Here is a 27,910-nt window from a genome sequence, read left to right on the forward strand (position 1 = left end):
TCCCCCTAAGACCTTGAGACTTATAAACAATCGCAGTGACAGCAGGACACCCAAGGAAGTTCATCTTTGATACAATAAGATTACTTCATACATAGTCCCCAGTCCGCCCCCTAAATGGCCATTGATCTTCTACATAGCTGTTCTCCAATGGCCTTGGTCCAATTGTCGATAGCACACTGTATTTACTCAGTCTCCTTGACATTCAAGTGACCCAGAACCCCCACCCCGGTCTCTCTAAACACTGCTGTGTTGATGAGCTCAGGCCAGTCTTCATGAATGGCCTGCAAAAGACCTGTCAGTTTCTGCATGATTAGAATCACATTAAGCCTTTTAAAAGAATATTACATAAGGGATGCCGATTTCCAGTTCTGCTAGGTTTGATTACGTAGGTGAGGTGGTGTTCCTGGGAGTTGGCAGTGGTATAGGCCCATTTCCTGTTTGAACCAGCGGGCAATCTGGGGTGATACTGAGCTGGAGGACCACCCTGTTCCCAGCCGCCACACCATCCACGGACATCCATGCTTGACCTACTTGCTGCGCTGAAGGCTGCCAAAGGGCAATCTGCTAATTCTGTCATTCTGTCTACATCTATGGGCACGCAGTCTCTTGTAGAGCAAGCCATCTTATCCCTCTTCTGGAGTGGTGTCGTGAACTAATGAATTTTTACCCAGTAAAATGCATTATAGTCCATTATCATCACCATTTTTTAAAAATGTTATTTTTAAATCTTTACTTTTTGTAATTTTTTTTTTTTTTTTTAGTAATCTCCACACCCAACATGGGGCTCGAACTCAAGACTCCGAGATCAAGAGTCGCATGCCACCAACTGAACTGGCCAAGTGCCCCTGTAATCATCACTTTTTAAAACCTGTGGGAGGTGCCCCATTCGGCTGGTGGGGGATCTTATTCCTTTTAAGTGTTACCATCTGTCTTGAAGAGCATCCTTGCCTTCTGGCCAGATGCTCTGGCTTACCTTGTACCTTCCATAAGCCAGACCTGCAATCGAACTCTCCTCTAGGGAGCCCTGGTTCCTTTCAGTGGGACACGTGTGTAGAGATGGGGCCTGGGTGCCAGATGCTCACTGTGACCAAGACTGTCATCCCTCCATTCCCTTCAGTGGGCAGGGCAGGGACATCTGTGCAGGAGGTGTGAGTTCCAAACGACAGGGTCCCTTGTCTTCCCCAATTCTGTACTGTAGCTTCTTTCTCCCATAGTGAGAACCTGGTTCCCACACAAAAGCAGCACATGTACTCATTTGCCCCATTTCCAAATGCATACGGGACGGCTGCTCGAGTGAACACACTGACATTGCTGGCAACAGCCAACTCATGAAGTGCCAGGTGTCCCTGTGGGTCCTTCTGTCCTCAGACCATGTCCTGCTGCAGGTGCATGTGCTATCCATCTGAAAAGTGTTTAGGTTTCTTTTCATATTTGCACTTAATTTGGGGGCTTGCTTTCCTCAGGCTTATTTATCTAATTTCATTCTTTGAACTTGCTAAGCATTTACATAGTTGAAAACTCAAAATCTAACTTTAAAAAGAGTATATTTAGAATTGTCCCTGTCCCATCCTCCCACTCCTCCAAGGAAATATTTTCATTTGCCTTCAGCTTCCTTTCTTTCTTCTTGTAAAGTTAAGCAAATAGGCAGAAATATTCTTATTTTCCTTTCTTGCTTATACGGCAGGTAGTATCTCACACGTTCAGACTTTGCTTTTCTCATTGAGCCTATCCTCAAAGTGCCTCCGTATCAGCTCACAGAAATCTGTCATTTCCTTGTCCTCCCCTTTGGCCCACACCCTGCACAGGTGTCCCTCCTCGACCCAGCTCTCTGTCACCTGGCGTCATCCTCCCTCTCTGCTAGAGGGCAAAGGTTGCAGTGTGTACCTTCCGGTATGCTCTCCAGCAGCACCAGGCACTGAATGCCCTCCTCATCCCAGCCTACAACAGTGTGAATGAGAAAGCATGGAAACGTCCGGTGACTTTCCAGATAGCAAAGTTGAAAACTGCCCATGTATCCCTCCTGTTGGCCTATGGGTGTGTATGTGTGTGTGTTTCCAAAAATTAGTTAAAAATTGAAAATGAGGCAATTTCGCATTAACAAAATGCAGGTTTCTGGGAAAAGGGTGGAAGTTCTGGTAGCACTGCGCTTCTAGTCTCACATGGCGACTATCAGCTGATGGGAGCCCCTTACTCCATCCCAGCCTATAATGTCCCTGTTCTGGGACACTAGCTCTTCCCACCTTCCAGGCAGTGTGCCATGCACCTAATGTTCATTGTGTGTGTAATCACCACAACAGCCTGGCGAGGTGGGTAGCACATGCTCATACTCAGAGCATACACGGAGGGTAAGTGGAGTTAGGATACACCTGACTTCAAGATCTGTGCCCCTAAATGAAGTTATCTGACCTGTGGCCATATGAAGTTCTAACTGGCCTTTACTGGACCTTTTCTCCTATTTTCTTTTCTACACATATGCATACATGTATGTACAATATATGTACATGTAAAAACACACACCTTACATGTGCATACACACAATACATGACGTATGTTAGCTCACGAGATGCAGACATAGAATACACACGTCACAAACATCTGGAAAGATAACACAATAAATACACAGATTAAAGCACCCCATATGTGTGCTGACCAACGTCTCTTACGTCTGGGCAAAGTCATATTCTCAGGCCCCTCCTCAAAGCCAGGAGCAGCAGTAAACCAGGAAAGAGCCTTGCCAGGACCTTCGTTCTAGATAAAGTCCACACTCATTGAACCCTGACCTGGTCTTACTGGTCTGGTTTCCCTTATCTTCCAGGGTGGAGGAGCTCTAAGCAGCCTCCCTGCACCCTAACTTCCCCAGGATTCTGCATCTGGGTAGAATGTTCCCCATGGTGGGAAGCTGGCAGATATTCAGGCCTGTACATCCCTGCAGTGAAGGGAAGAGACACAAATGCCCCTGCTTCGAGCTCACGTGCTTGAAAACACTAGAGCACAAGGGGCACAGATCAAACAGTTTTGATCACAATCAGGGTGCAAAGTCAACACTTCAAAGGATGCTATAAAAAAGGGCTGGGTTTGGAATCAAGGACATTCAGGAGCTATTCAGGAGCTAATCCCAGTTCTGTCCCCAGTTCACACAGGCCCTTGCCATCATCCGCTTGACTTGCATCATGGGGGTCCTGTCATCTCTAACACCAAAGGGCAGGAGCCCCTGGTAGTGCAGCCAGAGAAGGTTCCCACCTCAGTCAGGTCACATGCTAGCTGCAGAGCAGCGTGGGAACTACTCGAAGCTCCTGCCAGGGACCCGACTCAGTGGCGTGCAATCTATTTCTACTTCCACAAGCAGCCCAAATGGTCCTCGTTCAGGGAACCCATCACTGTGTGGAAGCCTGAAAGCCATCCCTTACTCTCTGCATCATCCCCAGTATCCCCAGAGACCTTACCCTTGAGGTCAAGGTCGCAGCCACAGCCCAGTGTGGTGCCTGGGGCATGCAGGGTGCCCATGCCACATGTTGAAGGACTGTGCAACACTCCTCCTTTTGGAGCTGGTGTGGGGGTCAGAGGCCCTGTTTGTTAGCTTCCTTGATGTTGTGAAGTCTGTGCAAATCCTTTCAAGGTCCACACTGGGTGACCGATGCTCAATGTGCCAGAGGTGAGGGACATGGACCAGTGAATGAATACAAGATGAAATGAGGACGACCCCAGCAGTTCTAGTCGTCTCTGCTTCCATGCAGTGTCTCAGAGGGCTGTATCACACACTGGGCAGACAGGTGTGTGTGCAGGGAGGCAGAAAACCAGCATGCTGAGCTTCAACACAGGGTGTTTAGCACACAGCCCATGTGGTATGGTTTGGAAAGCACACTTTCAGGGTGAAATATGGGCTCAAGTGCAGCCTTCTCCTGCTGTCACCTCATGGAACAGCCCTAGTTTCTCAACAACAAAAGTGGAGAACACTACTTTCTTCCAAGGGTGACTGGGAGTGCCAAATCACCCCCACCAAAACCTCAAAGCCAACCTGTCCAAATGGAAATCCACCTTCCAGCCCAGGCCCAGCTCTGTTCCTGGGTCAGTGTTTCCTCCCAAGGTCCAAATGCTGTGCAGTTGCTCACGCCAGGAGCCTGAGAGTTACCTCTGACTCCCCTGCAAATCGAATCACCGCCAGTTCCTATGGCTATTCCCCACAGCTAGCTCTGGACCTCACCTGCTTCTGCCCCTCCCTGGTCCTCCTCTGGGAGGACTGCTCCCCTCATATCTTTGCAGCTTCCCCTCCCTAGAATCCACCCATTCTCTACATATAGTCCGTGACTGTCACCTTGCAGTACTTTCCCACTGTCCTTGTATAAAGTTTCAAATCCAGTTTCAAACTGGTCCTCATGCCCCAGTTCACCACGCCCACCCTTCCTCGCTGCACCTCCACCCCAGAAGCCTGCTCCTCCCTCCACGGTGCCTTCTCTTCATCCTGCTTACATGGGTCTCCCCTGAAATCTTCCCTGTAGTGCTCACTCAGTGCTGACTAATCATTTGGTGCTTTTCTGGGTTGTTTCACGTCTACTTTCCCTGTTTACCAGTAAGCTAAGCTGTATTGTCTCTTATTCTTTCTAGTGCACAGCAGCTCCAGGACAGAGTAAGTAGCAGATATTCAATAAATAGAAGGTGAAACATAATATCAGATAATATATGCCAGGGACTCTGCAGACATGGAAATGTCACAAGCACACAGGGGTCATCAAGAGAGTTTGGGTGACCTCTGCAGTGCACAGAAATTAGGAGTAAATTCACAGCTTCCCGGTTTTGATGACTCAAAGTGGGAAGGTGCTAGCCCCTCCATGGATGTCTGCGGTGGGCACCACCAACCTGGCTGTCAGAGCTGTTTCAGCTCCTAAAGTATTCGGTCTCCCAGATTTCTAGAATTCCAGTCTGCACACAAAGTACTTCACAAGAACATGAATGTTAACATGTGTTGGTAAGGACACAATGGGTTGGGGAGAAAGAAGGCCAAAGAAGGAATGGGAGAGGCAGGCTCCAAGGGCAGAGCTGGGAGCAGGGGCAGAGTTCTGAGGGGTAGCTCTGGCATGGAAAGACGTGGGAAGGAGGAATAGTGCGAGACGGCAGCTCTGAGGCTGTCAGTGCAACCCAGGGCAGAGGGAAAGATCAAACAGGAGAGAGTACGATGTAAGCCTGCGAAGATTGTAGAAAGTTTCCACCTCTGCTCTGCCGTGTATTAGCAGGGAGGGAGGTTCTTAGCAAACTCTCTTAAATACTGGGTTTTTCCACCTGAATGACGTGGACGGTCCACCTGCCTGCTCCCCATCTCAGGGAGCGGCTGTGGGAATTAAATAGTGGGGGTGTTGGAAGGCCTGGGGGACACTGAAGCCTCTGGCAATGACTGAGGAGAGGCTGGGGCAGGGTCGCTGCCGAAGCTTCCCAGGGCTCACAGGATCAGAGCAAGCCTTGAGAAGGACAGCCTGAAGGGAGCGGCCAGAGTGGAGCAGAAGGCGAGAGGCTGAGGCCCAGAGAACAGGCGGGGCAGGGCTGATATGCACCTGAGCGTGAGCACTACTATAGAATAAACCAGAAAAGGCAGGTGGGAGAGAGGCCTGGGGGATGGGCTGCATGACCGCCTCCCAGGCTGTCCACACGGGAGACGGGAGCTACCACAGCACATCGCCAATGCACTAGTTTGAAGTGAGAAACTCACTATAAAATACACATGAGGGCAGCCCAGGTGGCTCAGCGGTTTAGCGCCTGCCTTCAGCCCAGGGTGTGATCCTGAAGACCCAGGATTGAGTTCCCACGTCGGGCTCCCTGCATGGAGCCTGCTTCTCCTTCTGCCTGTGTCTCTGCCTCTCCCTCTCAAGAATAAATAAATAAAATCTTTAAAAAAAGCAAATAGGGCAGCCCTGGTGGCGCAGCGCTTTAGCACCGCCTGCAGCCCAAGGTGTGAACCTGGAGACAGGGGATCGAGTCCCATGTCGGGCTCCTTGCATGGAGCCTGCTTCTCCCTCTGCCTGTGTCTCTGCCTCTTTCTCTCTCTCTCTCTCTGTCTCTCATGAATAAATAAATAAAATCTTTAAAAAAAATAAAAACAAATAAATAAAATAAAATAAAATACACACAGGTTTCAAAGATAGTAAAAAAAAAAAGAGAAATGCAAAATACCAATGCTTTCAATATTGATGCTTTGTGTGGCCTGCATTCTGCTTTGCCGGACAGCGCAGGTCTGGCCTCCTTTGGCCACACTCAGCCCCTTCCCCCATGGCTGGGCTTCCAGCCCCACAGCCCAGAAGCCTGCTCAGAGTCACCACTCAGAATTGGTACAGATGTCTGCCAAAGCCCTAGTGCATAGATGCTGACCTCTCTCCCTTGTACTTGTCCGCTGGGCTGTGAGCTCCTGGAGGGCTCCTCTTGGCACCATGGTGAGACAGGAGTGAGGGGTTCTGAGGGGTGACCCTCTTTTCACTTGGGACCCAGCATCCACCCGCCTCTCTGCTCATCAGTACAGGCACAGACGCATATCCGATTCACCTAAATGGTCACACATTCCTTGGAAAAAGCCCAGCGCCTGGGCTGCACCCTGGAAGTCACGGGAGTAATGAGGAGCGGGGTGGTCAAGTGTGGAGCTGGATGGAGCCCGTCTGCACCATGGCTCTGGCTCTGTCTGTGGGGTGGAGGCAAATTTACTCCCTCGCCATGACCCTTGGTATCCTCACCTACAAAACTGCAATACCAGCCACCTATGCCGCGGGCAGTCAGAAGAGCTGAGGTGATACAAGCAAAGTCATCTGGCACGATGCCCGGCACGCGGCCGAGCTCAAGAAATGGTTGCCGTCCTTGCCCCGAGGCCGGGGCAAACAGCTCAAACAGCTCAAGTGAGCTACTGTCTGGGCAACCCCATCATGGCTTGCGGCCCAGGAGAAACGAATGTGGGGTTATCTCACGTAGGTGCGACCAGCTCCTAGGCCTGCTCCGGAGTAGAAGCCCTCTATGGGCCGTGGAGCCTGCTCCCTGCTCCCGTGCTACTGTCTCTGTGTCCTCCACCACCGGTAACTGAGGGGAGCAACACTGTCTCGGGATGGCTGGAGGAGACTGTAGGCCCGGGCACTGGTGCTGGGCTGCCCTTCCATAGAACATCACTGTAGACGGGGTGGCCACAGCGCTTCGGGAGGCCTGGCCAGGGTGCGTGGGTTGGAGGCGGGGGCCGTCTAGACAGCTGGGTTCTGGACCAACTCTGCCCCCATCTTTCTGTATGCTCTTGAAAGAGGAGAAAAAAATTACATGGAATAAACACCTATTACAGGCCTTCATTTAATCGTCCCAACAACCTGATGAGGTAGACGTTGTTATTTTCCTTGACAGATGAGGAAAACCAGAGCTGGAGAAGTTCACTGAGCTGCTCAAGGACACAGCTATGGTGGTGCTGGGATGTGAGTTCAGGCCTGCCAGACGCGAGTCAACCTTACCTTCTGGGTGTCTTAGGTTCACCCCTACACTGCAGGGCGGGGCCAGGTGACCTCACCTCTTCTGTCTCCTCCTCATCACCACCATGCTTCAGCCCTGAGGGGGTGTCTGGGCATACCAGGTCTGTGCCCCAGAGGAGGGGGAACACATAGGAACTCAGTTTATTTAACTGGGAGGAAAACAAGGCACTCACTCCCCCAACAGTGACCTAGAAGCACATTAGCGCCTGCACTGGTGATGTCCACATGGTGGCCAGGGAGAGTTTGATTCCAGTTGCCTGGCTTTAATGAGAGCAAAGCAATACTGAAGAGTCAAGGTCACAGTCCAGAAGACACAGACTGAGCATGTGTCATTGGGCCGGAGGCCGGGAAGTGGGGGCAGAGGGCCTCAGTCTGGGGCCTAACGTTTCATCCTTGTCTGTGCAGTGCCTACTGTGTGACAGTGGACAAGACACAGCCTCGCCCCTCTCTGGGGGCCCTGTAATGACTCCATTATTTGGAAACACAAAATCACCCCGCATGCACATGTCATCTTCCCTAAGGTTTCCTGAAAAGGTACCTACACATCTCTGGAGTGAGTCCTCCTGAGGAGGGACAGCACACAGGGCACTCCTCGCCATACTCTTTGTAGCAACAGAACTGTCACTCCATGAGCTGACCAAATCAAGGACCGCCCAATCAAGGAAACAGTCCTGCCTAACAGCCAATCAAGTTTTCTTTTTGTCTCTAAAGAATCCTCACCTGGCTCAGAAGATTCACCTTTCTAATGTCCTTTGCGAAGGTGGATTTTAAATTTTTCATTCCCTAAGTTCCTATCAAAATTGATGGGAAAGTACTGGGGGGCCAGGGAAAGTTCGCCTTTGATCCTAAAACTGCTGAAATAAAGCCACAGAATGGTAACTCCGGCTGCTGCCCCCAACCCTGATCCTTAGCTGAGGCTACTGCAGGAAAACACATGGGGTCACAGGCTGGTGCCCTCAGCTGTACTGGGGAGGCCCTGGGTCAGGAGAGGGACGGGGCGGAGCGGGTGTCCCTCTGAATTCCTCTTCCACCCTTCTCCACACTGCCTGGAAACTCCCCGCCTTCCGGTACCTTCCTCAACAGACTTGCCAGTGACGGCCACTCCTGTTCTTCACACCATCCAGCCCTTAGGCTTTTGACTTGTGCTGTGAGCACATGTCCTTGCCTCTATGATACTGTAAAAGGGAGCTCATGTAGTCAAACAGCTGCTCAGCAGGCGGGACTTTTGTCTCTTTGCTGAGTTTCTTCAGCACCCCTGACCTGGGCCCCAGCCAAGAACCCTAGCTCCACACAGGACACTTCACAGACGGTGAACACAGCCTAACACAGCCGGTTAGGATGTGGATCGAAGGCCACCTGGGGGACCCCTGGTGGGGTGGGACAGGCCTGCTGGATAGGACAGCGGGTGAGGCACAAAGCCAGGCGCCGGCGGCTCCTGGCAGCCATGCAGCCACTCCCACTTCCGGGCAGGCCACAGACCAGAGTGTGGAACTGGTCCTGCCCAAGGGCTCTTCTAGAGTCTGACATACTTGGAGGCCCTTTTGCAGGGAGACAAGGGTTTTCAGCATGGCGGCTCCAACCACTTCCTACAAGGGCTCCCTCATACCCCTTTCCCACTAAATCAAACCCTCCATGTGGAAGTGGCTGCACAACAGTAAAAGGGTGTCAGAAAGACACTAGAACTGGAGACTGGACGCCCCCCTTCCCGCATGTAGGGAAACAGAAATAAGCATTTGTTCTGTGCAGAGATCTTTCTTTTTTTTTAAAGATTTATTTATTTATTCATAGAGACAGAGAGAGAGAGAGAGAGAGACAGAGACAGAGACACAGGCAGAGGGAGAAGCAGGCTCCATGCAGGGAGCCCGACATGGGACTCAATCCTGGGTCTCCAGGATCACACCCCAGGCTGCAGGAGGCGCTAAACCGCTGCGCCACCAGGGCCGCCCTGTGCAGAGATATTTCTAAGCACTTAGTCCAATTCAGAGCTTACGATAAGGCAATGAGCAGTGTTTCAGTGAAGCATCCTGGTGCTTTGAAGGCTTGCATTACAACCTTGTAGTGGGTCTTGGGCTCCTCACAAGCAGAGTGTAGGGCGTGTGCACATGTGCAGGTGGGGGCAGCACAGGGACCCTGTAGGTCCTTTCTGGGGACCTCGAAGCACACTCTCATCCTCCAGGCACAAATCACATCACAGGTAGGTTTATTGTGTCCACAAGGACCACCCCCCCAAGCAGGGTGGTAACAGTACTGCACTCGGAAATGGTCAGGCTGCAGAAACAAGCCTGGACTGACTAGAAGAGAGTCACTGGCACCCAGGGCAGGGCACCATGCCTATTCCTCTCTGTTGGGCCAGGCATGTACACCTGCTCAATGAAAAGGTGCTGAATGATGAACGACCAATCTTGAAATTCTTACTCCTCCCACTCCCCAGTGTCCTTGTAGTCCCCAGTGCCCTGTGCCAAGTGTTCTATGGCTGAGCTCATGTCCTTCCTGGCCCACTTGGTCAGCCTGCCCTGGGGCCTGTATGCCTGCGGGGCTTCTCTCTGCTACACCACCAGAGCCAACATGTATCAGTGCTTCATGGCTTCCTATCACTTCATCCGCAGTGGTCACGTCTCCCTCCCAATGGGCAATGTCACGCACGCTCCTGACTGACAGAGTGCATGTGAGCAAGTACGACACCAGGCATGCACTCTTTGTAGGTGCTCGCACTGACCCATGGCCGGGTTCCAACAAGGACACACACGCACGCACGCCTGGAGCACTTCCTGAGACAATACGTGAAGGACAAGGAGCGTGGGCTCCTGGTGCTCACCTACATGTGAGCGCTCTGTGCCCTGCTTGCTCACCTTCCCAGTGGGGAGAACATGCCCCTTTCCTGGGGCTGCCATTAGGACTGAGGAAGAAGCACAGGCCAGGCTTGGCATAGTAAGAACTCAAGAAACACGAGCCCTTCTTAGTTATTGTTTTTTTCTTTTAAAGATTAATTAATTAATTAATTTATTTATTTATTTATGAGAGAGAGACAGACAGACAGACAGGAGGAAGGAGAAGCAGGCTCCATGCCAGGAGCCTGATGTGGGATTCGATCCCAGGACTCCAGGATCATGCCCTGGGCCAAAGGCCAAATCACTGAGCCACCCAGGGATCCCCCTTCTTAGTTATTGTAATCACTCCTCACGACAACCCTGGGGCAGAGCTGTCGGTGTCATAACCTCACAGAGGAGGAAACCAGGCTGTGCAAAGCTGAGCACTAGGCTTATTAACCTCACGCCCCCAGTGAGCAAGAGGAACTGGTATAGACCCTGGCCAGTCCTGGCCTGCCAACACCGTGCCCTCTGGCTGGGTAGCATCCTCATTACCTGTACCACTTTGCCACAGACCCATCCTCTACTTACATCAGGGCTCTGATGCCACGGATCCCAAGTCCCAGATGGCAGAGCTGACTGCCTGTTTCTCCTTCCATGAATTTAGACTCTGCTAGCATTTCCTTAGCACCAGCTGGGTGGCAGGTGCAGAGCTGGGGAGTACCTCATTTGACCCTGAGAACAACTCTGCACACAGCTATTTTATAAACGAGGAAGCTACAGTTGTAGAAGATACAGGACTCATCAAGGTCCCAGGGTTGGTGACCCCTGGGCCCCATGCTCAACAGAGCCCCCACTAAGCCAGGCTGACTCTGGGTGTTTCCTGGCCCACATGTAAAACCCAACGTGGATTATTGTCTATACATGTGCCAAATGCTCAGGCTTTGGGATTAGCCCCCTGAGTTGGAGATCCTGACTCAGACACAGGCCTTGTGGCCTCAGGCGAGATAGCTCCCCTCAACATCGGGCGTCCTCACCTGTCAGAGTTAGGACTGCTTCACGGGATCATTAAGAGATTTAATGGTGCCACTACTTAAAGCATTCTGCATGGAGCACAGAGTAAACATTCAAAACATGTACTGCTATTATTACTACCACCACGGGGAGAGGGAGCTGAGCCCCCTAGTGAGGCTAGCATGTCCCCACCCACGACTGTGGCAGATCCAATAAAGCAGGTGGAGAAACAAAGGCGAAGGTGCAGAGACAGGGGTGCTTGCCTGCCCTCAGGCGGGGCTGACCTGCTCTCCCAGGCCCTGCTGCCTCGCTGAGCTCTTCAAAAATGTCTCGGATTTCAGGGGACACAACCTCTCACCCAAAGGAAGGCCCTGCCGCCCTACGCCTCTAACTGCCCCATCAGAGCTTTAGGATTCACTCTACCCTCAACTGAAAATGGGCACCGGGCACGCTGTTCCAAGTGGAAAATCCAAGCCCATTCCAGGCGGAAACCCCAAATCTCTGCTGCTCTAGCAGATTTCCAGGATGCGCTGGCTCTCAGAAACCACAATTACAGGCAAGCTTGAGGCTGAGGAGTAATTAGGCCCATACCGTGGGCTCAGCAGTCTCGGCCTCTCCCACCCTCGGCCAAGCCCCACAGCAGCCACTGCATGGTGGGCTAACACACCGTGGGGATTCCCACCCCTCTGCCTTCCAGCCTTCCTCATTTCCAGGAAACTGAAGATGGGGGGGGGGGCGGTGAGGAAGGAAAGAGGCCGCCTCACGGGGATAAGGCATGAGGAACAGCAGTAGGAGCTGAAAGATAACTTTCACAGAAAATCCCTCCCTCATTCCATCCTGTTCTTTCCATAGGGATGACATTGAGAAGGAGTTCCCTGGGTGAGACCCCCATCGTGGACAGGAAGAGCATCCTCAATGTCCCCACACTGGGAACACTCCAGGCTGCAGATGGGATGGGGAGGGCACGGGTCCAGGGGACCACAGGAGTCTAGGCCTCCGGCTCTTACTGCAGCATCCTGGGGGGGCGGGGTCCTGAGTCAATCCCCCTCCCAAAGCCCCTCCTCAACCTGGCCAGCAGGAAGGCAGGCCAGGCCTTGCCTTCTCTTCTAAACATACTGCTCTTCTGCTCTGACCTGCGGGACTAGGGTTCCCTCCGCTTCATAGTGCAGTACAAGGGTGCCTACCCAGAGCTTACTGCCCATTGCTCGGGTGACAGGTTTGCTTGACTTTGCTCAGAGGATGTTCCAGACAAACCGTTAAAAATGGAATGCTGTCCCTTGGTGCCCTCAGGGCTGTCCCCACTCCCACCCCCTTTATGCCGAGATTTTCAGGGAGTGTGAGTACCTGATATCACCCGCAGGGAGCCTCTGGAGGTGTGGTAAGAGCTGGATGGTGCAGAGGAGAGGGAGAGGTTTTCCCAAAGAGGGCGTGGACCTCAAAACCCTAAAGGGCTTTTGAGCAGTTATGTTCCAACCGAAGGCTGTCTGGGTGGTTTCTTGAGGCCAATCCAGAGGCCTCAGGACAGTGGCTGACAGAAAAGGCTGAGAAAAGCCCCAAAACAGACTGGTACTGACCCAATCCCACCCACCAAAACCTGACTGGAAACAGTAATCCCAAGAAGTTTTCCTTGATCAAATCTCTCCAGGGCAACCTCTCCCACTGGGCACGCATCAACCTCGCCCTCATAAATTCACTCTGTATCACTGGTTCCTTACAACAAGATCAGTGAGAACCATTCCACCCACTTATTCTGAGTTATATCTGACATTCTGGCACGATGGGAAAGACAACACCTCCCTGGAAGTCACTCTACAAAGACCTGATTTGTGGATTAAGTGACACTGTGCTGACACTTTTTCTAAGTAGTTTTAAATCAATCTGCCTCCACGTCTTGGGTTCCTCAGCTAAGCTAAGCCATACACACCTTGGGAGGAAGGGATGGATCTTCCACTTTGGGAATGTCTTTGCATCTCTCTTCCCCCACAGGCCAGCTGGATAAAATGGGTGTTTTTGCTCATGCATGACACAGACAGATACATGGACACACACACAACATCCACTATAAAAGCTGGGACTCTACGCACACAACACTGCTCGATCCACCTGTTGGGGAAACCAGCTGACAAACGCCACTGGCACAAGTCCAATGGACCAGAGAGCCCAAGAGAAACGAGATATTCAAGATGGAGCCACATGACCCCAGAGGCTGAGAATCACAGCTGGACTCAGGAGGTGACAGCAGGGATTCTTCCCAGCCCTGAGCTGGTCCTGATCTGGAGACATAGGGAGGTGGGGTGGGGGGTGGGGGTAACATATCCCATCAAAGGCATGGGAATCACAGGACACAAGTAATAGAATCTAGTTTCTCTGGGGCCCCTTGCAGTTCTTAGAGAAGACCCCTCTCGGATCCTGTTTGCCCTTGGGGGCAGAAGGCTGCTCAGGAGTGCCCCTCCAGGCTCCTGTTCTTGTCAACACCAGGGAAGTCGGGTGGCTCTGACCTCCTGGACACTTGGGCGGGGGTCAGGTCAGAGAGGGCAATGACCACGAAGGTTTCCACCAACAGCTGAAGCACGCTGAACCTTCAATGATTTGACTGACAGGTGAGCCCATCCCCATAATCCACTAGTTGGGACTGTACCCAAGCTTGAGCCAAAGGACACAGGACCCAGCAAGGCAGCCCCAGTTGCAACCTGAGCCCAGTGTCAAGGCCTAGCAAGGCTGGGGCTCCCGCAGGTCCTAACAGACTCCCCAGACTCCCTGCAGGTAGCTCAGTTAGAGGGGTGTGACCTGGCATGGGGAACGGGAGAGCCCTGCCCCTCTCCCCCGTTTGCCCTGTCCCCATGAGGGAGGACACAGGGGAGGTGAACACTTGAGGTGAAGGAAGAGATGCTTCTTTTTTTTTTTTTTTTTTTTTTTTTTAAATTTTTTTTAAGAGACGCTTCAAGAGTAAAACAAGAGAATGCCAGAATCAAGAGATCTGGGTGGAGGGCTTCACAGGAGGAGGTGGAGGAAGGAGTGAGCCAGGGCCACGGAGCGAGGGCCAGCAGGGGGAAGGGGCTCAGGGGCGTTCTCAGACACCCAACGATCTCAGGAGCAGGCTGAGATCCTCCCGTGGCTCCGGAGGCAGCAGGGGTGTGAAATGCAACTCATTACTGTCTTTGGGTAGAGATTTCTAAAAAGGCTAAGAAATCATTAATTAGTGTATAGTGTCTGGCACAGAAGTGGGTGACAGGGGAGCGGGGAGGAGGATCACGAGAAGGGGAAGCGGGCAGGCAGCAAGCAGGCAGCAGGCCTGCTATAGGAGTCTGGATAAGGTGTGTCCCTTAGCAGGCTCTCAGCCCCCAAGCAGAGTGAAACACTCTGCCGCCTCTTGCCTCTTGACTCAAACGGCACCTTCCAGAAAACTGTAGCCCCACATTCCTGACATTCTGTCTCCTTAGCAACTGTTGCCTAGTGCACTGTAATTTTATTTCTTTTTTTTTAAAGACTTTATTTATTTATTAGAGAGAGAAAACATGCAAGCAGAAGAAAGGGCAGAGGCAGAGGGAGAAACAGGCTCCCCACTGAGCACTGAGCCTGCAGGGCTTGAACTCATGACTCTGAGATCATCACCTGAGCCAAAATCAAGAGGACACTTAATGACTGCACCACCCAGGTGCCCCGATTTTCTTATTTAATTCGCCTAGAATGGAAGCTCTAGAAAGGCAAAGACTTCTGTCTGTGTTGTTCACCGCTGCAGCCTCAGAGCTTACAGGAGCACAAAGAGTGAAGTGAAGGAGCACACCTAGCTCCAGTGGACTCCACGCCTATTCAGTTCTGTGCTGCCTGGGAGCATGCAGGGGGAGCATTTCACAGAACTCAACACAGGAAATGGGGCAAGCACTCTGCCCACAGAGTCCTAACGTCCAGGAGCTAGAGAGAATCTCAATGCCCCTAGTTTCACAGACTAGGAGACTGTGGATCAGAACCTTTGTTATGGGTCGAACGTGTGTGTCCCTGCAAGTGACTGTGCTAAAGCCCTAGCCCCCAGGGTGGAACTTGGGCCTCTGGGAGGTAAAGAGGGTGGAACAAGGTCATGGGGGCCCTCACGATGGCCCTGGTGGCCCTATGAGAAGAGACACGGGGCAGTGGGCCCTCTCTGGGGGACCATAGATGGAAGACGGGCCTGGGGAGGGCACGATGAGAACACGGAGAGGGCTCACCAGAACCCAGACACTCTGCCATCCTGACCTCGGACTTCTAGCCTCCAGAACCATGAGAAGATGGCCCCCCAGTCTACGGCATTCATTACCAGAGCCTGAGCTGAGTAGAAAGACAGCCTTTCAGTGACACTTTCAGGGTCCCCTGGTGGCAGCGTGAGAATCAGAACCCAGGGCTCCTGACTCAGGTTGCTGTTTTCTCCTACACCAAGGCTGAAGGATGTGTTTGTACATCAGGCCATTCTAGAAATAACCACCCTGGGAGTCCCCGCCACCTCCCCGACCCCTCACAGCTTCTTGCTCTGTGCCTGTGCCTGGAGCCAACAGCTTCACCTCTGGGAGGTGCAGAGGGGGCTCCTCTCCCAAGCCCTGGCTCTGCAGGCTCCCCCGCCCCCCCAGGCACTGCCGGGCCACGAGGCTGCACTATGAGTGGCCCTCAGTAAAAACCCAGTCCATAAGAAGCAAGAAGTCAGACTGCCCAGCGTGTCACCTGTGGATAGCTAGGAATGAACTTACATAAATCCAAGGGGCAGTCTGGAATCATACTCCGACACGTCTTTAAAACCCAAGTGTGTCTGTATTAAATTTAAAAATCTTGACCTTCTTGTAACCTCCTTCATCTCTGCCAAAGGCTTATCAAAGTACAAAATGGATTTACATTTAATGTATCTCCCTGGTGGCTCAGAAGCCTTTGTCTTTACGATCACGGTATTTATCAATAGTTAATAACTATTGGTACACAGATGTGACTTAGATATTTGGGCACATAAACACGCGCAGGCATGATTCTGTCCTTGGGAAATTCACAGTCTTGAAAGCTTAGTGGTGCGGTGTGCAATGTAAGAGAAGTTAAGTGCAAATCCACAGGGCCAATTATATACAGAAAGCACCAAGTCACAGGTGCAGTGACCAGTAACTGGGGCTCTCCGGTGACGCTGCAGTTGGTGGATGGCGCTAACCTCTTAGAGTGACAGGGAAGGCACAAATGCCCTTCCCTTATCTGTCCCAGCTTCTCAACTTGTCTGAACCATGAACTGACCCAAACACAGCAGGATTCCTTATCAACAACGCAAATTCACTGGCTTGTCTAAGCTGGCTGGTGGAAAATTCTGTAGAGGGTGCAGCCAGTCCACCTGGCTGCGAAGTTCAAAACACACCAAGTAGTCCAGGACCTGTTATCTTAGCTCTGCGCCATTCCGTGCACGATAAGAGCACCCACCCCACCCCCAGGGTCAATATTCATTAGCTGAACTTCTCCTGCCTTCTCCCAGCATGACCTTGCTGCTGGGGGCACCTATCTGATTCATCTCACCCTTCCCCGAAACAAATAAAAAATACAACCCACAGCATCAAACGTTCCTACTCAAAAGACAACATCAAGAAAGTGAAGAGGTAACCCACACGATGGGAGAAAGTATTTGCAAGTCATGTATCTGGTCAGGGACCTGTAACCAGAATATATACAGAACTCTTACAAAACAACAACAAAAAAGTAAATTTTTTTTAAAGTAAATTTTTTTAAATGGGCAAAAGATCTCAACAGACCATTCTCCAAGGAAGACATACAAATGGCCAGGAAGCACATGAAAAATGTGCAATATTAGTCCTTAAGGAAATCAAAACCACAATGAGATACCACCTCACCTCCACTAGGACGGCTAAAACCAAAATAACGGTAAATAACAAGTGTTGGTGGGAGTGTGGAGAAATCAGGACCTCATACGCTGCTGGTGAGGATGTGAAGTCACGCAGTCAGGGCAGCCAGTGGTTTGGTGGTTCTTTAGAGCGGTGAGCTCACAGGAGTGCAGAGACCCGATCCATCAGTTCCCCTCCCAGGTACAACCCAGGAGAATGGAAAACATACATCCAGACACAAACCTATTAAGTGGTGGACATTCCTAATAGCATTAATCACAACAGCCCCAAAGAGGAAACAACCCCAAAGTTCATCAGCAGCCCAACAGACAGACCGGGGTGGTCTGTCGGACAGGGACACATTAACACATCTAATCTTTCATTTATTTATTTATTTATTTATTTTTACTTTTTATTTATTTATTCATGAGAGACAGAGAGAGAGAGGCAGACACATTGGCAGAGGAAGAAGCAGGCTCCATGCAGGGAGCCCGATGTGGAACTCGATCCTGGGTCTCCAGGATCAGGCCCCGGGCTGATGGCAGCGCTAAACTGCTAAGCCGCCGGGGCTGCCCACATCTAATCTTTTAAAGAAAGGAATAGGGACATCTGGCCGGCTTAGTTGGGGAAGCTTGGGACTCTTGATCTCGGGATCATGAGTTTGAGCCCCACCCCGGGCATAGAGATTATTTAAAAATAAAATCTAAAATAATATCTAACATAATCTAAACATAATATCAATAATCTAAAATAATATCAAATAAAACAAAGGCATGAAGCAGTGATACATGCCAGAACATGGAAGCACAGTGAACATGTGATGCTCAGGGAGGAGCCAGGCAGAGAGACCCCATGTGGTGGGGTTCTGGGATATGAGAGACATTCACAAGATGCATGTCCCTGGGCACAGACAGGACAGCAGGGGCTCTCTGGGGCTGGGGGAGGGCTGAGGGCAGGACAGATGAGTGACTGCTAAAGAACATGGTGCTGCTTCTCAGGGCACCAGAAAATCCTAAAGTTAGACTGTGGTGATGTCCTCACAACTCTGTGAATGGTCCCAAACACCTAACAGCATGCTTTAAATGGGTGAGTCTCATGGGATGTGACCTGTATCTCAATAAAGCCATAAAAAACACAGTGCTTTCCTGGTTTTACTAAGTGGAGGAAAAGGTCTTCCCTAGGACGCTGCTGGATAACTACCCTTCATCCATCCAAAGTAAGTAGTTGAATCTGGAATACAGCCTACTTGACGGGACAGTTCTGAGGACCTGGCAACATTCAGGGTGGCGCCACACTCCATGCTGCAGCCACCCTGGGCTCAGTGACAGCGCCAGACCCTCCAAGCCACTCCCTCCCAGGCATTGCAGGGAGGCGGCGTGGTTGGCAGCCCTGACTCCCGTACTGTTCAAGAGTCAACCATATTTATCTGATTAATGGCCTGTGACCTACAGGAGGCCAGGACTGTCTCCCCTGTTTATGCTGCCCGCAGGCCGACTGCCACCCTCTAGGTGCTCTGTAAGCAGAGGGTCTACTGTGCAGGGTCGTGAGGTCATAGAGGCCTTAACACACTTGGCAAAACAGGTGCGGGTGAGGTTTTCTTACCAACAAAGGGGCAAGAAGCACCAATGGAAGACCCATCACCAGACTCATGGTGGCCTGATGGCTGTGCTTCCCAGGATGCACGGGATGCCGCCTTCGTGGTCAAGAACACCAACTCATACCCCTTCTGGCACCAGCCACGTGGCTCTGTAGGTTCGCACCCTCTGCGAGGGCTCCATTCCAAAAGGGGGGAGACTCTTCTCGCAACAGGGTGGTAGGAAAAGGGAGGTCACAGCTAACAGGGTCTCAGACACCAATGAGGGGTATGGGTATCTGCAAGCTTCCCGTCTGTTCGAAGCAGAAGAGGAAGAACCTAGATCAACAGCACGAGTGTCTGCCCGGAGCCATGGCCCGCTCTGCCGCACACCACCCTGCCGCCCCCCCGACCCTGCCACTCACTGGCCTCTCATGCCTGGAGAACTCAGTGAAGCCCGTGTGCTCAGCGCCCAAACGGAACAGACCTACCCCTCGTGTTACTGGTTCAAAGATCTTCCTCTATAAGCAAGCAAGATTCCCCACCTGAGACGAGTGCTGATCTAGGTTAGCATCTCCTAAATTATCCCATTTTAACAATCCAATAAAATATGAAATTCTGTACCAAAAAAACTGCCTACTACATTTACTCCCTGGTGGCCTGTAGACATTCCCTTATCTGTACAATGGGAACAACCCTGTATTATTTAGAGGAACCCAAAGTATGACCACTAGGCTACAGAGAAGTTAAACCAGTATATGCACCTCCCATGCGTCAGATCCTGGCAAATACACTGGGGATACAGGGCAAAAGCATATCCCCCCAAATGCATGTGGTAGGAAAAGCATAAAGATCTCATGAGTTACGGGGTACCTGGGTGACTCTTGGGTGTCAGCTCAGGTCCCGACCTTAGGGTCCTGGGATGGAGCCCTCACCCCTGCTCTGTCCTGGTCAGGTTCTACGCTCAGTGGGGAGTCCACTGGGATATTCTCCTCCTGCTCCTCTCCTATCCCCCTGTGCACACACACTCTTTCAAATAACTAAATATATCTTAATTAAAAACCCCAAAGATCTCAAGAGTATAAGAATAAGAATTAAGGGAATTCTTATTATAAGAATATATAAGAATACAAATTAAGAATACAATTATACTATAAGAATACAAATTAAGAGATCCCTGGGTGGCTCAGCGGTTTGGTGCCTGCCTTTGGCCCAGGGCACGATCCTGGAGTCCCTGTGTCCCTCTGCCTGTGTCTCTGCCTCTCTCTCTCTCTCTATGTCTATCATAAATAAATAAAAATAAATCTTAAAAAAAAAAAAAAGGATACGTGCTACTGTGCGTTTGATCAAAACAGAGCCTTGCACAAATGGGCCAACAGGCCCCCGCTCACAGGGTCCCCCGAGGACAGCGGCACCAGGCAACAGTGGCTACCACGACATCAAGTACCCCTGTGTACGCTGCCCTTGGCCTCGGGTCAGGGAGGTTTTGGGCAGAAGCACAAGCTGCTGCCATAGGACGTAAGATTTTTAAAAAGAGAAAGGAAACAGGAAGAAAGACAAGAACTAAAGATGCCTTCTTCTCAGACTCTCCGTAATTGTGACATAAACATGACCAATCAGGGCAGGGAGGTTTAGATATTTTCCTGTAGACCATCTGAGTATTCCTTTGTCAGTTGTGCTATCTGGGGCAGGGGCCTGTGATGGCATGCCCCCCGCCCCCCGCCCCACCTCTCTGAGTGGTCCTGCCCCTAAGCGCCTGACCCGACCCGAGGACACACTGGGATCCTCAGCATGGCACTGCCTACTCTGCTCCTTGTTTACAAGTCTGTCTCCTCCCCTGGTCACTACGTGGTGTCTGACACACAGACACCTGATCCTAGTGCAGAAAAGGACTTAATAATCTTTTTACTTTCTTATTTTTAAAAATTTCCTAGTGAGGGCAGCCCAGGTGGGTCAGCGGTTTAGTGCTGCCTTCAGCTCAGGGCGTGATCCTGGGGACCAGGGATGGAGTCCCACATCAGGCTCCCTGCATGGAGCCTGCTTCTCCCTCTGCCTGTGTCTCTGCCTCTCTCTCTCTCTGTCTCTCTCTCTCTCTCTCTCTCTGTGTTCTCATGAATAAATAAATAAAATCTTAAAAAAAAAAAATTTCCTAGTGAGGGAGAACTCAACATCTACTCTATAGGTAGAGTTTACTTTACAAGAAGCAGTAAAATGCTGACTTTCTCCAAAATTCAAAAATACAGAGTGGACTCCAAGAGGTAAACTGATTTTAAACCCAACAAACGGATTCTAAAATCTTGGGGAGTTAATAAAAAATCTACAAGAACTAAAAAGTGAATTTTTGCAAGGTTGCAGGATCCGAGGTCAACAACCAACCATCTGTTGTGTCCACACGTATTGACAGAAATAGCTGAAAGGTGATACGTAAAAACTGCCTTTTAAAATATGAAACATGAAAAAAAAAATAATAAAATAAAATAAAATAAAATAAAATAAAATAAAATAAAATAAAATAAAATAAAATAAAAATATGAAACATGGGAGTGCCCGGGCAGCTCAGTCAGTTAAGCCTCCGACTCTTGGTTTTGGCTCAGGTCATGATCTCAGGGTCATGGGAAAGAGCCCAATGTCCACATAGGGTTCTGTGCTCAGGGGAGAGTCTGCTTCTTCCTCCCCCTGCTCTCTGAAACAAACAAAATATGAAACATTTAGAGACACATCTGACAGAAGATGTAGAAAGACTTGTTCACTAGAAACTATGAAACAGTGCCGAGAAAAATTAAAGACCTCCAAGTGAAATATGCCATGCTGATCCCCGGGAACTGGGTGATGTCAGGGCATCAGGTCCTCCACTGACCCATGGGGTCAACACACTCTCAGCCATAAGCTCAGGCTGAGGGGTGTGTAAAAACTGTAAAACTGACAAACTCATTTTAAAACCTATATGGAAATGAATAGGACCCAGAATAATCAAAACAACTCTGAACACAAAGAATAGCATTAGAAAAACTTGTATTTCCTAACTGTAAGACTTACTATATGGTTACAATAACAAAACCAGGGTCACTGAAAGAGATCGGCAGAATAAAGTGGAGTCTGGGCCACACACGCATGATCAAGTGGTCTGCAGCAAAGGTACCAAAGCAATTCAGGGGAAAGAATATACTTTCCAGCAAATGGTGCCTCAACTGGACACCCAGATGCCAAATACATAAATACAAACCCTCAGCCCTAATCTCACACGTAAGAAGTAACTAAAAATAAATCATAGCTCTAAATGTGAAGAGCTAGAACCAGACAATTTCTAGGTGAAAACACAGGAGAAAATTTCACTGAGTTTGAATTTGACAATTCAATGTACTTGTTAAACACAAAGTGCCCAAAGTATAGGAGGAAGAACTGATATATTGCATTTCATCAAAATTGAGAATCTTTTTTGCTTCAAAATACACTTGCATTTTACTGTATGCAAATTTAAAACAAGTTTTTTTTTTTTTTTTTAAGATTTTATTTATTCATGAGAGACACACACACACACAGAGGCAGAGACACAGGCAAAGGGAGAAGCAGGCTCCATGCAGGGAGCCTGACGTGGGACTCAATCCCGAGTCTCCAGGATCACGCCCTGGACCGAAGGCGGGGCTAAACCGCTGAGCCACCGGGGCTGCCCTAAAACAAGTTTTAAAGGACAGCGCTACAAAAATGAAAAAGCTAGTCACAGACTCGAAGAAAATAGTCACAGAACCATATCTGACGAAGGAACTGTATTTAGAATAGACAAAGAGCCCCTATGTTTCAATAACTGAGTCAAGAGTAGGCAATTCTATCTAATGAAAAATGGACAGGGCGCCTGGGTGGTTCAGTGAGTTGGGCATCTGGCTTCTGTTCAGGTCATGATCCCAGGTTCCTGGGATTGAGCACCGGGTCAGGCTCCCTGTTCAGCGAGGAGCCTGCTTCTCCCTCTTCCTCTGCCCCTCCCCCTGCTTGTGCTCGCTCTCTCTCTCAAATAAATAAATAAATAAAATCTTTTTAAAAAATGAACAAAATGCCTGAATGAACAGGTCCCTAAAGAGGACACATGCATGGTAAATAGGCACACACACAATGCTGACCACCATCAGGCATCAGGGATGTGCTGATAAGAACCACAGTAGGATAGCACTACACGCCTGCCAGAGACTGACGGTACACAATGCTGGTGGGAGTGCAGATCAACTGGAACTTCTGACAATTGCTAGTGGGAATATAAAATTGTAAAACCACTTGGGAAAACAGTTAAACATACACCTAGCCCATGACACCACTGTTCTCCCCTGGGGTCCATATAAGGTCTTATGCATGAACATTCAGAGCAGTTTTATTTGTAATACTCAAGTTATCCATCAATGGGGGAACAGACACACAGATGACCCACAGAATGAACTACTGCTTGGCAAGGAAAAGGAACACACAGCTGATCTGTACAAGACTGGGCAGCCTCAAATGATTGTGTTGAGTGACAGAAGTCAGACAAGAAAAGAGGTCACAGTGCAGGACACAGAAGTACAGACGTGAGCCAATCTACAGTGAAAGGATCCCCCAGGAAAGTTCCCTGAGGTGGGGGAGAAGAGAGAGACTAAAGGTGCACTTGGGGGTGACAAGTATGTTTGTTATCTTGATGGTAGCAAGTGTCACAGATGTAAATGTATGTCAAAACACATTGAGGTACATACTCCATGTGTGTACATTTTGACTGCATATCAAATATACCTCAACAAAGCTATTAAAATGAAAAAAACAGGACTAAGGGGAAAAAAGTATTCTGGGCCCACAGCAGAAACTAAATATTGCTTTTCTCAATTACAAACATGCAGGCAGATGGTTTTTACTGGTAATACAAGCCTGCCCCAATACATTCTGTTCATTATCCAAGTCACAGTGTTGTTAGATCACAAAATTAGGCAATGGCCTTTGGATTTAAAACTGAGAAAACCACAATACATACATACATACACTCTTGCATTCTATTTGTACATACACATGATTATTTAATCAATTAATACACAGGCAAGTCCCAAATACTCCCAAATAACCCCATTATTGGAGAGGCAGCACAAATAATCAGCAAAAACAGATAATCCAAAAAGCAATTTCATTTGTCTTTGTAATTTAATAAATGGTTTTGTTTTGCAGAAGATAAATTCTCAGGGATGTTGGGCTCTGCGCCTGACATTAAAATGAACGGTCACCCCTCCTTCCCATTTTACACTAGGGCAGGAGTGAAGGTGATCAGAGAAAGCAAGGATGAATCACCCTGACATGCATAAAGCAGCTGAGTTCCGTGTAGACAATGAGAGTTCCGAAGCGTTTGGAGGTATCTGCCAGTATTTCAGGTAATTGTCTGCCCATGTGTCCCCTTCTCACCCTCTGGAGCTGCCCCAGAGCTTTGCTAGGTCTCTAAGTGCAGACACCTCAATGTGAAACATATGCTCACATATAAGAGACAGAAAAAGCAAAAGATTTGATGCTGAGATTCTGTCAGTAAATTCTCAGTGATTATAGTCTTTGATGAACTAGTCGCTATATAGGAATGAGAGAGAGAGGAATGTATGACGGGGCATACAGTTCAGGTAGAGGACGACACCAGATGAGCGCCTGGCCAGCGGGTATGATAGGGACATCTAAGGGAGGCTTTCAGGCGGGCACTACAGACATGCACCCTTCTATCCTACGGCCTTTCGTAAGGCTTTATTATTTGGGCACAGCAAATGCGGAGTACTCAAACAGGAAAGCATCACACATATGTCCCTGTTGTGTAATGCTCCTGAATCCACAAAGAAACAAGGACACATTTATAATCAATCAATAACCATCAAGGATATAAGTTTCATTATCATCCAAAGTTAAGTCCTAACTGTATGGCCATGAGACAAGAGCATTAGTGAGACCACCCTCTGGGAATTTTCAATCTAAGCAGTAACAGTGAGGTTTCAAACAGGGACCACAACCCCAGTAAATGAAACCAACTGCTGGTTATCTACACCAAGAAGATAGGCAAGAGAAGCTCAAGACTAACTATATTTGAAGTCTTGCATTCCTGGTGGGTTTCTGACACCATGCAGTCCCAGGCACCCTGCCTACCTTGAGTCAGTCTCTTCATGAGGACCCTGATCTCAGAGGCTTATTATCACTATTAAATAAGACTCTAAGCACAAAAACTCATCAGAGTATGAGCAAATCCAATCCTCCGACATGGAAAAAGGATTCCGCACCATGACCAGGTGGGAATCTGTCCCAGGAATGCAAGGTTGGTTTAACATAGACATTTCTCTGGAGAAGATATGCAAATGAGCAGCAGGCACCTGACAAGCTGCTCAACGTATTCATCATTAAGGAGATGCAATGTCAGGGACCACGTGTCCCCATCACTTCCAAGGCAACAGGAAGACACACAAATGCACAGCACAGGGCAGGAGTGTATGCTGATGGAGAGGATGCCAGCCAATGTGAGATGGGTCTAAGTCTGGTGGAAGGGAAAGAACCCCAGATTCCTGTCAAGTTCGGGCTGCCAGGTTATCCCCCTCTTCCCTCCTCACCCCGTCTCCTGCATGCCTTCCTGAGGCAGTGGGCTGGCCCCTGAGCCGGCCATCTTTCTGCCCTACACAATTTATTTTCCAATCCTGTCACTTTCGTGTAAAAAGCTCTCTGCATGATGATGAGGACAGACTGGGCAGCCTTACAGACAAACAGGTCCCCAGGGAAGGAAGGTTCCCCCATTTGTGGGAAGCGAGGAGCTAAGCTGTATTGGAAGGGGGGCAATTCAAACATGAGAAAGAGTTGTCAGAATAGTGTGTCCAGTGTCTCTTGCTGCAACAACATGAGTGGGAGCAGCAGGTGCCGGGCTCACAGCGGAACTTCTCGATCGCTTTAAGAAAATGGCAGACAAGCCAGACATGGGGGAAATCGCCAGCTTCGACAAGGCCAAGCTGAAGAAAATGGAGACGCAGGAGAACACCCTGCCAACCAAAGAGACCATTGAGCAGGAGAAGCAGAGTGAGATTTCCTAGAACCTAGAGGATTCCCCACCCCTGTCATCTTCGAGACACCCCAGTCGTGATATGGAGGAAGAGCCACCCGCAAGATGGACACGAGCAACAGGCTGCACCGTGAACCTGGGCACTCCATGCCGACACCAACGGCCTTGTGGGTTTCTGAGGGGACCTCCCTCAGTCGGACTGCCAAATTCTCCAGTTTGCCCTGGGATATCATAGCAAATTATTTGTATGATTAATGAAAATAAAACACACCTCGTGGCAAAAAAAAAGAAAAAGAATAGTGTGTCGTCCAAGGGCCACCAAGTCTCAGGAGGGGGAGGGCGAAAGGGAAACCAGGTCAACCTCCCTTATCTACCCCAGGCTTCCTCACATACCCACGACGAGTGGAAAATGCTCTGCAGAGGGAAAGCACTGTGCATATGCTTGGGGTTGCAGGGTTATTACATTAAGTGGGTTCTTAGCCTTTGCCTGCTCTCCATCCTGGTTCTTGCCACAGCACCCTAATAAAACTCACCAACACAGGAAATGATAGGAAGCAGAGCCTTGGCAAGGAGCCCTGCTGACCGAGTACAGTTTGGAGGCAGCGCAGGTCACCAGCAGGTCAGATGCAGACAGAACATCAGTGGTGCACCTGCTGGGACTGCCCTCAGTCAAAAGGAGGAGATCTTCAGGTCACCACTTCTGGAGACTTTTTCTCTGCCTCTCCAGCTACCTTCCCATCCTTTTGCTCCTCTGTGCTTCCTACCCTACGAAACACCATCCCTCAGAGTGTACTCTGGGAAAATACATGCATACACGCACAGCGTCCCCCATCGGGAGCACACTTTTCCAGAGTAACAGAGCTCACAGGGCTCCCAAGCAACTCAGTCTCTGGGGTAAACAACCAAAGGGGCAATGGCAAGACCATGGGATGAAAGCAGAGCTTGGAGTCCCAGATTACCAAAGTGACTGTTCCAGGGAACATGAGGATGTGGGCTTCAGACACCAAATCCCACTCTCCCACTTTATGATGAATATGAGGCCCAGCAAGGTTAAGTGATCTGGCTTAAAACTGTATGCATTCCTCAACAAAGAGAAGTAATCCAAACAAAACAAGGGGTTTGAACAGACATTTCTCTAAAGAAGATGTGCAAACAGCCAATAAGCCCATGAGAAGATGTTTCATGTGGAAGGCCATCTGGGCGTTCCTCAACGTGCTGAACACAGAGCTACCAGGGGATCCAGCAATCCCCCTGCCCCAGGTCCCAGGTACAGCCCCGAGGGATGAGAAAACATGTCCCCGCAAAAACCCACACAGGAATGTCCTCAGTGGCATTATTCACACCGGCCTCAAGTGGAGAAAACTGAGCACCCATGAGACGAGGAGTGAGCAGAGCTGGCCTAGAGCATGACGGAATCCTCTTCAGGCACAAAGGGAACATGGCGCTGGCACATGCTGTGACATGGATGGACCTTGCCACACCAGACCAGTGGGAGGAAGCCAGGCACAAAAGGCCAAGGAGCAGAGGGTTCCCTTCACAGGAAATGTCCAGAATAAATGAATCCACAGAAACAGAAAAGAGATTAATGGTTGCCTGGGGCTGAGGGAGGGCTGGTGGGGAGGGCGACTACAATGGGCACATCTTTGGGGTGATGAAAGTTTTCCAAAACAAACAAGCGAATATACTGAACAACCCTGAATTGTATGCTCCAAAGTGGTGAGTTTTAGGTATGTGAATTCTTCTCTATAAAGCTGTTAATCGAAAAACTGTCGGGGAGCCCAGCTCAGTCGGTAGAGCACATGACTCTTTACCTCAGGGTTGTGAGTTTAAACCTCATGTTGGGTTTAGTGATAACTCAAAAACAAAACCATTTAAAAAACTGTATCTTGAATAGATAAGTAAACCTTCACTGAGCATCCACCCATGACATGGTCCCAGGTACCACAGAGGACACACAGGTAAGCCACCGACTAGCTCAGAGGTGCCACGTTGCATAGTGGAAGAGCACAGGGTGACTTCTGAGGGCTCTGTGTTCTTCCTGCCACCCCGGGGCCCCCACCCGCGTGCCAACCTCTCCTGCTCACCAACCAAGCAGGGGGCAGAAAGAGGGTGGAATTCTCTGCTTCCCAGATGGTCCCGAGGGTCCCAAGTGGGCAGCGGGCAGGGAGACCCGCCTTTGAAGAGGCCTG

The 27,910-nt window shown here is 49.8% G+C and overlaps 1 protein-coding gene, 1 long non-coding RNA gene and 1 pseudogene across 17 annotated transcripts in view; 2 read left to right on the top strand and 1 right to left on the bottom strand.

Annotated features, from left to right (window-relative positions):
* The window catches only part of ARHGEF11 (Rho guanine nucleotide exchange factor 11), an 86,500-nt gene that overhangs the window by 46,960 nt on the left and 11,630 nt on the right, over window positions 1–27,910 (bottom strand). The window lies entirely within an intron of this gene.
* On the top strand, window positions 12,580–17,448 carry LOC144315888 (uncharacterized). The gene is made up of 3 exons (XR_013381632.1): window positions 12,580–12,677; window positions 13,286–13,531; window positions 14,786–17,448. It is a non-coding gene; the product is annotated as an uncharacterized LOC144315888 (long non-coding RNA).
* On the top strand, window positions 25,021–25,991 carry LOC144315173 (thymosin beta-10 pseudogene; annotated as a pseudogene).

Source organism: Canis aureus, chromosome 6, assembly GCF_053574225.1.
Source record: "Canis aureus isolate CA01 chromosome 6, VMU_Caureus_v.1.0, whole genome shotgun sequence".
Classification (NCBI taxonomy): domain Eukaryota; kingdom Metazoa; phylum Chordata; class Mammalia; order Carnivora; family Canidae; genus Canis; species Canis aureus.